The sequence below is a fragment of the Dasypus novemcinctus genome, chromosome 3 (genome assembly GCF_030445035.2).
Source record: "Dasypus novemcinctus isolate mDasNov1 chromosome 3, mDasNov1.1.hap2, whole genome shotgun sequence".
NCBI lineage: Eukaryota > Metazoa > Chordata > Mammalia > Cingulata > Dasypodidae > Dasypus > Dasypus novemcinctus.
Genome location: NC_080675.1, coordinates 58,873,163 through 58,883,373, shown reverse-complemented (window position 1 = coordinate 58,883,373; position 10,211 = coordinate 58,873,163).

Below are 10,211 nucleotides of genomic sequence, written 5' to 3'. Positions count from 1 at the left end.
GTTAGGGCGTCCGTCTATCACATGGGAGGTCCGCGGTTCCCCGGGCCTCCTTGACCCGTGTGAAGCTGGCCCATGTGCAGTGCTGATGCGCGCAAGTAGTGCCCTGCCACCCAGGGGTGTCCCCGGCGTAGGGGAGCCCCACGCGCAAGGAGTGCACCCCGTAAGGAGAGCTCCCCAGCGGGAAAGAAAGTGCAGCCTGCCTAAGAATGGTGCTGCCACATGGAGAGCTGACACAACAAGATGACGCAACTAAAAGAAACGCAGATTCTTGTGCTGCTGACAACAGAAGTGGACAAAGAAGATGCAGCAAATAGACACAGAGAACAGAAAACCGGGGCGGGGGTGGGGGGGCGGAGAAGGGGAGAGAAATAAATCAATAATCAATAAATAAATCTTTTTTTTTTTTTTAAAAAGAAACAGTCTTGTATCAGACTTAAGGGTCTGAATTTTCAATTAATTTCACCTGAAAAAAAAATGTTATAAAATTTATAATTTAGCAGAGATGAAACATAATCAATTACAAACTTTATCAGAGAACTCAGGAGCTCTCAAAGGTACCCCCAGAAGATATGCAACCATATGTACTCCTTACCTCTGCTGTGCCACTGAAACCTAATTTCCCCTTAACAATCAGGATCAATCACCCTGGAGGGTACAGTAAGCCCCTGCATTGCCTGTTGGTTTACTTGCACTGAGGAGCCTGAAGTGATGAAGGGACACTCATCTTCTAGTTTACTGGAACTACTGGTATGTGTTCTGATGCTTTTAGTTATATTTTGGATTCTTACAAGAAATGCTGCATCACCAGCATCTTGATGACACATAGTATTGTGTGGAAATCATGGATACCATTGATTGAGTTGAGAAGTAATTCAGGAGTGTTGGATTCAATGAATAGTAGTTTCAACAGCAACCAATTCATTTCATTTATATTTTCCTTTGAATGTTTACACAAGAATTAGATATAACAATCTATGTCTAATTAAATATACAGAGCTCTCATTCAATAGGAAATACAAAGTTGAAGTGATAAGAGAGCATCACATAGTATAGTTTTAAATTGGCTGCATTGTTTCTTTCTTAGTGGTATATAAATTAATGATGTGTCATACTAAGGATGTGTCTAAGATTTGATAAATTTGGTACTTGTCTTAAAATAATTCTCTGTGTTAATATTCAGGTAATTTTCCTTTTCTTACAGGTAAGGCTGTGTTTTGTTTTATAGACCTCTATACTTAAGAATTGTTAATTCTTAAATAAAATAGTTTAATAATATATTTCTGTAACATTATTTATAGCTTCAGGGACCTCTTTCTATTCTGAATTAACACAGTTCTCAGCACCTTTAGCACTCCATTTAAATTTCTTTACCCGTGCTGCTAATTTCTCTCTAGCATACCCTGTGTTGTGAGGATTTTTTCCCTCTGTTTTTTCTGTTTCCAGCTCTGCTTCTTCATTTACTATTTTCCCTTTATCGCCTGTCATTTATCCTTAAGGCCTCAATACCAGTCCAATTACAGGTTAGAATAATGAAGCTTTCTATTTTCTCTGGGCCCTTTTTATAAAGTGGGCCACCATATTCCCACCTATGTAAATCTGACAGGAGGAGTAAAGTAAGTACGTACACAGATTCTTCATGTATTCCTAGAGCCATTTTCTGTAGAAGTAGAACATTTTTTGGCTCAGCTGCTGAACTCCTGGCTGAATGGAGATAAAGAGTTTTTCCCTATAGAAGTATACTCCAGCCATTTTCTTCTCTAATCTAAGTGATATTGAGGCCAAACTTTATTACAGGGAGAAAACTATTTCCTGCTTTTTCATGCCTAAGATTTCCCAGTCTTTCCAAATATAGACTAAAGGACTAAGTTTAGGAATGTTAGTAAAATTAGAATTTCCCATTTTAAGGAATTTCAATAATTAGTAACCAATTAGGAATACTTGAGCAGTATTGTTGTAGAAGTTGAGAGAGGTTCAATTATTTGTGTACAGAAAGGCCAGGACTCAGGAATGATTTTGAGAAGGAAAAATGATTTATTGATGGCTGGCCGGACTCGGGAGCTTTCTGTTTCAAACCCGAGCCCCGAACAAGAATTTTGAGTTCCTTTTATATAGAGGAAGGGCCAAATCATTCTTTGTTTCAGTGCTCAATAGGTTTGAAGTAGCATATATATCTTCCACATCCTAGGTAAGCTTTTAGCATGGACTTCATACATTCTAGATAAGCTTTTAGCACATTTGGTTAGCATTTTCCCTGTATATTTAAAGTTTATAGAGTTTGCATTGATGAACTGTTTCCTGGGACTGGAGTCGTTGCCATGGTTACCAAGGGCAGGGCTACAGCCTCTCACCATCCTACACCCACAAGTCAGGACAGACAGCTTAGGTTAAGGTTATCTCCGAAGAGACGAAGAGCCTCCCACCCATAGCCCACATCATTTCCCCCCCCTCATGCCAAAGCTTAACTTGCTAAGCTTTGGCATAATTATTGTTGGAGCTATGAGGTGGATGGCTGTTTATTGTTTTGATTGATTACTTTTTATTTATCAATTTTTAGTGTAGCATCGAGGACTTTGTTTTTAGAAGTTTAGAAGTTTTCATTCTGGACAGCAGAATCCTGGGATGGGGCCTGCAGTTATCCTGGGGCCACCGGTGCTTACGCAGATTTCCAGTCAGGCTCCAGATCCATCTATTAATTTTGTTTTACCCTTAAAGAGTTTACACCTTTAATCTTAAAGGGGTGCTGAAGGGAGATGACCTCTTTTCTGTAACTGCTTCCTGCTGGCCATGGGCTGTAGTCATTACCTAACAAGGTGTAAAACTTTTATTTTATTTTAACTGGAGGAAGATGGATCTGGCATTCTGTACGAAGTTGGATGAAGTTTTCATATGGTTAATAAGATGATCACTCTGAAAGAACCAGGGCAGATGGCCCCTCTTTGGAAATGGTGTTTATGTGTGATGAATCTGGACTCAGATGGGATCTCCCTTCATAAGACTTTCATGCTAATGTGCTGGAGGTGCAGTTAATGTTGGGGTTTAAAATATATTTAGGGGATTTGAATCTCTGGACTGACAATGTGATAGCCAGGTCCTGAGCCTCAACAGACTCCAGCACCTACAATCTGATCTATTGGACTTACCACACTCAGCTAAGATGGAGTTGAAGAAGGACAACCACCACACCATGGAGCCTAGAGTGATTACAACTGAAAATGGGAGGATTGCATCCAGCATCCATGTGGAATCTGAGCCTCCTCTTGACATAGAGGTGCAATGGACACAACCAATCCAATGTCCACATAGAAGAGGTGGCATTGGATTGGGAAAAGTGGACATGGTGGACGATGGGTATGGGGAAAGGCAGGAAGAGATGAGAGGTGGAGGCGTCTTTGGGACATGGAGCTGCCCTGGATGGTGCTTCAGAGGTAATCACCGGACATTGTAAATCCTCACAGGGCCCACTGGATGGAATGGAGGAGAGTATGGGACATGATGTGAACCATTGTCTATGAGGTGCAGAGGTGCCCAAAGATGTACTTACCAAATCCAATGGATGTGTCATGATGATGGGAACGAGTGTTGTTGGGGGGGGGGGAGAGGGGGGGTGGGGGGGTGGGGTTGAATGGGACCTCACATATATATTTTTAATGTAATATTATTACAAAGTCAATAAAAATAAATTAAAAAAAATTGGAATACCCATTTTTAAAAGAGGACATTGGATTACAGAGGTAGACAAGGTTAGGTGCTTATAAAGATGGCACTCTTTTTTAAAAGCTGGTGGGAACAGTATATATATATATTTTTATATTAAATATATATATAAATATATATATATAAATATATATATATATTTTTCCTCTAAGTTATTTTCAGAGAGAAATTGCAATAGATACTTAGCTTTGTTTTGAAGATGCATTTTAGGCTGTTTAATAATTGGCACTTGTGTTCTGTTAGATGTTCCTGGTGAACTGGCACCTTTTGGACAGTTGGTTTCATTCAGGATTAGTCCACTAAGATGGAAATTTTCTTAGTTTTAGCTGTGGGAGTGGATCAGAACTACAGAATAAAGTTTTTTTTTACATTTCGGTTTAATTGTACAATTTCTGGTAATTTTGATGGTTTAATAGGTAGCAAGCAAGCCTCATTTTTGCTACACAGTAGAGTACACTAGAATAGTGTTGGCTACTCTAGATAGAATAGTGTTGACTACACTAGAAATAAATTGGCTGAGCTTGGCTAAGATGGTTGCCTTATTTTATAGACATGTTTATTAATTATTTAGAAAATAAAGTTACCAGGAGTTTAACATGTCTAATATACTTTTGTACTTGATCCAGAATAGAAAAGATAATGTTATAATTATTAGGCATATATTTAGTACAGGATAAAAGTACAGCACTTTAATATTAATTAATGTATTACTTAATGCATAAGGATTCTGAGTTGCAATTAATAGTTTTAAGTTTCGGGTTTGTAATACTCTACATGTTATCTCTCCATGGGAGAGGCCATAATGCCAATTGTGTTCAAGTTTTACTTACAGTATCCTGGTATCATGGCTCCACTTAGCATGTTTTTCACACAGTGAGCAAGTCGCAGCATTGTTGATCCTAGAGAGAGTTTCCAGTATTCTACCAGCCTGGTGCATAGTGCTCTTTGGCACTATGGAACAGTGCCAGGCTGGAGGCAATGTTTATTGTACACTTGGCTGTACCGAGTCATCACTGGCTGCTGCAGGAGCTTGAAACTGCAATGTAGTTTCCATCGACTTCAGGAGCAGAACCAGAGGCTGATATAGCAAATATTTCTAATTGAGGGGTCAGTGACCAGCCTAGCCAATAACTCACATGGAGAGGCAACCTGTAATGTATTCAAGGCCTGGTTTGAATGCACGAAAGAGTCTGACAATGTTAAAGTTTATTCCTTGTTTATATATATATTAAACAATTTAATGCAACACATCATGTATCAAATGACTGTTTACTTATACAATTTTATCATTAAGATAATAGTAGGTATTTTACTTTAGTAATAGAGGGGGAAAAAACTATATTTCATTGTTAATTTGAAAACAGAAGATTTCCAATAGAATCAAGATAACTTTTTATTACCATTTACTTAAATATGCACCTTGCGGTGGCCTTCAGACAGGTTTTATTATCACAAAGTTATTCTTTGCCACCAATACCAATCCAAGTTTTTAGTTAACAATGACTTCTAGAACTAGAAATATTTAAACATTTTCAGTTTGAAAGATATTTTACAAACTCTTTATAATTGACTACAACCACATTGACTAGTTACCTTATGTTTAAATAAGCTTATTAAATTACAATTAGTAACCAAAGAAATTTACTTTATTTATTTAAGAGAACATATCTACAATCTTTCTTCTTTAGCTTAATTTCATTGATGTGAACTTATAATTTTTATTACTCTAAAGATTTTGTACATATATTAATTTATCTAATGGGATTTTATAAACTAAGGGAGATTACACCTAAGCTAAATAAAATTGAAACCATTATAGTTTATGCAAGGAATGTTCTTTTTTTTTCTTTATAGGAAGTTAAAACTTTTTTCTTTAAGTTATGAAAATGAATAATTTTTAAAAGCACATTGACTACCAGGTTTCAAAACACATTACATAATTACTTAATTTGTTTAATCATAAGCCTGGAAAGATCTTTCCATAGTTTTTATGGACTTTTTTTACTTACTGAAATTTGTCAACAGAGCCACTAATTACCCCTATTTTATGGCTATCAAAAGGTGTAAAGTGGGAAATTACAGGGTAAACTGATTCTTAATTCCCCAGCCTAGTAGATAGGTTTAATTTGCCACACCTAGTCCTGCCCTCAAAGCTCTTGCAAAGAGGAGGCCCTTTCCCAATAGTTCCTATAATCAGATTTTTATATGACTTTTCCATCCTGCTTAGTCTAATTTGGGCTCCAAGAATATTTATTCACATATATAACTGCATATTTAATTTTTAACAATTTGAATAGAGCTCTTTTAGGAATTTTCACTTGTTAATTTGATATTATCATCCTGATGTATGAAGACATATACTGAGCAAATGGGCAGACACAAATAGAGTTAGACACAGAAACACAACTCATTGATGTTACTTATAATTTGCATTATTTTATATACTGTTTAGCTTAATTTGGGGTCCAAAAATATATATTACTTATATAACTGCATATTTAGCCTCAACAATTTGAGCAAATAGGCAGGCATAAATAGTTTGACACAAAAACATAACTTTAGTTACTTAAAACTTCCATTTTTTACAAAATAAGTGTGAATGCAAAACATTTCAAAGACTCCTGAAACTTTTCTTAATTTGCACTATGACTGTGCAGTTTTACACTATGACCCTGCAGTTTTACACAAGAATTTTGTTTTATAACTAATGGATTGTAACCAAATGTTCTCAATGTTTTAACACAATTTTCTTTTGTTTCAGAACTTTATATTTTACCTTGAATTTAGCAGAATTTTGGATAAGCAACAAGATTAATTCTATGTGTATTTACTGAGACTATTTGAAGACTCAGGGAGACAGACTGGTTTCTCTCATGAATTGCCACTCTTAGGAACACTGACGGTTAAGGCAGGAGACTTCCATTTTTTTTTGCCCCAGTTCTTGGAGATAATAAAACTCCAGTGGTCATTTAAACCCAAGGGCTAAGAATTCCATCAGACAGCAATTTAGTTTACACTTGGATTCATGAGAGAAAGCAGGGTTATTAATACCAGTAGGACAGGAGATAGGGATGTCCCCAAGTTTGCCTTTCCCTGGACTATAGGGACAGAAGCTGTTATGAAATGACCATAGGCAAAGGCAAGGCTAGATTTGAAGTAACCATAAATGACGCTGTTAAGGTTAGTTTAGAATTTACACTTACAATAATGGTTTCAGGCTAAATTCACCCAGTTTTAAAATCAGTTATTATCCTTCCACTGTTTTATAATATAAATGCATCTATAAATGATCTTAACTCTTAGTTACAGTTTTTATTAATTTTTTTAACCTTAAGGTGAATTGGATACCTTTATTAATTAAGCTACAAGAATTTTATTAGTAATAATTTTGTGAAGTCCTGCCTTTTCTTAGTAATGGAACAAATTCTCATCTGCAAGTTATGCATTTAATTCACCAGCGAGAGTACTGGCATTTAAAGATTCATTTTAAACTATGTTTTTACCTTTTATACTGTGAATTCTTAGGTGCCAGCAACTGACAAAAGCCAGACATAGATTTTGAAGTGGCATTATATTCCTTTTTTTTTTCTTTTTCCTCTGTAGTCTCACAACCCTGAAGTTCCCAGCTAGACCATTTTAAAGGCTATCAAGTGATTAGAGGTCTATTGTTTCAAGCCATAGCCTCCTTTCTTCGGAAAAGTTCTAAAACATTTCAAAGTATTTCTACAGTCTTACAGAGAGAGAGATTTGGAAAAGTAAAAACCTGGGCAGAATGCAAATGTATTTTGGCCTTTGACACCCTAGGGAGGGAACTTTACTGCATTTATTTTGATTCTGCTTTTCATCCCCTTCACCTTCCCCCTTCCAGGCAGTCAGGTGCACAACAATCAAATAGGAATGTGGCTTATGAATAGAAGGTGTGAACTCACAGGAAAGGGGCAAGCCGCTCCCCCCTTTCCAGCTTTCTGCCAAAATGGGCAGACAGAACCTACTCAAATTCGGCACCCCCTCCCAGGGACCCAGCCACCCTGACTGGGGCAGCCCCAATAAACCCGGGTGCATGGCGTGGACACAGACGGCCTCCAAACCCTGGCAAAGGGCAGACCAGAGAAGGGGCAGCAGAGTATGCGCAAACATCCAGACTCCACAAACATCCAGACTCCTCAGTTTTGCCCCATAATCAATTCACACCCTTGCCAATGGTAAGGGAGTGTTCCAGCTTAATTAAATTACACCACTTTATATAACTACACAACTCTAACACCAGCATCGAGCTGACACAGACAGAAGCACAAAGGTCACTACTCTGACCCACAAGTTTTATATATATATATATTTTCAGCATGGCTGCCCCCACAGCCATCACAAATCTGAACACTTAACATTAACATCTGGTATAAAGACAACACATTCGCAATTCAGCACCATAACAATAGATTCCAGCTAGACCTTTTTCACTGTTTAACTTTACACCAAGACTAAGCTTCACTAGAAGAGCCGATCCATTTTCCTGTAACCAAGTTTTTTAAAAATCCAGATCAATTTCCAGGACATTGGGACTTTAACCTATAAACATCCCTTCCTATTAAAATCAAGCCTCTACTCCTTCTGTGGACATAAGACCAGTACCAGATTCTAACATGCAGTTAGACAAACCCAAAGCACCAGACTTTTCCTGGTTTTTCTCCTTTTTCCAGGCCTAGAGAGAATGGCTTCCCCCTCATTTTTGGGGGCTACTAGGGTTCTCTCAGGAGGTGATCAGCCTCCCTCCCTAGCAATTAAAGCTAGGGTTCTCCAGGCTGTGCTCGCTCGGGGAGTCTTACCTTCTTCCATGTTCAGAGTTCTTTTGTGTTCCCAGAATCCCTCTCTTCAGACCTTCCATTGCCCTCGATTTTTGTTGGGAAGATTCTGGTGGAGCCCACATCTTTTCTGGATTAAATTTAACCCAGGGGCACCCAGATTTGGGGTTCACCCGAGTCTTCCCAGCTTCCTTGGGGATCTGGAAGGGGCAGCAAAATACTACCATCTCTGGCCTTCATTTGCAATCCTGGATGAGCCCCCCAAAATGTTGTAGAAGTTGAGAGAGATTCAATTATTTGTGTATAGAAAGGCAGGACTCAGGAATGATTTTGAGAAGGAAAACTGATTTATTGATGGTCGGCCGGACTCGGGAGCTTTTTGTTTCAAACCTGAGCCCTGAACAAGAATTGTGAGTTCCTTTTATATAGAAGAAGGGCTAAATCGTTCTTTGTTTCAGTGCTCAATAGGTTTGAATTAGCATTTATATCTTCCACATTCTAGGTAAGCTTTTAGCACATTTGGTTTGCATTTTCCCTGAATATTTAAAGTTTATAGAGTTTGCATTGATAAACTGTTTCCTGGGACTGGAGTCATTGCCATGGTTACCAAGGGCAGCCTCTCACCATCCTACACCCACAAGTCAGGACAGACAGCTTAGGTTAAGGTTATCTCTGAAGAGACAAAGAACCTCCCACCTGTAGCCCACATCAGTATAAATGCAGTTATACACTATTTGAGCAGTTTAGACAGGCACTGAACATTTATTATCCCTAAGCAACACACACTATTTAATGAACAGACTATTAACATTTTCTATATTCTGCATTACTTTTCTGGAGTGTATTTCACTAACAGACTTAAGCTTCATAAGTATATCTAACAGACAAATTCATAGTTCAGACAGACTTATGGTGGGGACTTTAATGCTGGACGAATGGTATGCCCCGGACCAAAAAACAACAAAAACCAGGAAAGGATAGAGAGCAAGGGGAATTGTTCTGGAAGGAGTTTAATGGACTTTACCTAACTTTCTGATTCCTTTCTACCATGGTGAGCCACTTGCCTGCTCAAAAAGGCTGGAGAGATCAGAGCAAAGGAAATCATTCTGGAAGGAATTTAAGGCAACTGAAACCACTAAACTCACTCCTCAATTCTCTTCTACCTTAGTGGCCCACTTGCCCATTCAGTTGTCTGTTCTCGCAGCTGGTTTTCTCTCCTTGAAGCTTTAAAGCACCTTTAGGACTCCAGGCCAGTGAGGTAGGAAAAACATGATTGTTGACCTTATGGGTGCAGCGGCACGGAAAGCTGGATTACCATGCTGCCCTTCCTTGCTGAGGTCCCAGAACCTTGGTCAGTTGGACCCCTTCAGGACCTCTTTTGTCCTTAGTCTCCCCAGAGTCAAAAAATTGATACCAACCAAAAGCAGGTTCTTTCCTCCCTATGCATCTTTAATGCCAATTTCTGAGTTACCTGGGTTTCAAAGAGAGAAAGGGTTTGTGTGGTTATGCAAGCAAAGGAGCATCGTAGGCCTCCTGGCCCGAAACTGCCTCCCTGATCTGTAGAATTTCTAATGTTTTATAACATTGTGGTGCTAATAAATAATCTAGGTGAGTTAGACACAGGTTCCTTCACTAATAAACATTAAGGAGCCGAACAGGACAGTAGTGGGTCCCAAACTAGGGGAAATCACAAAATTA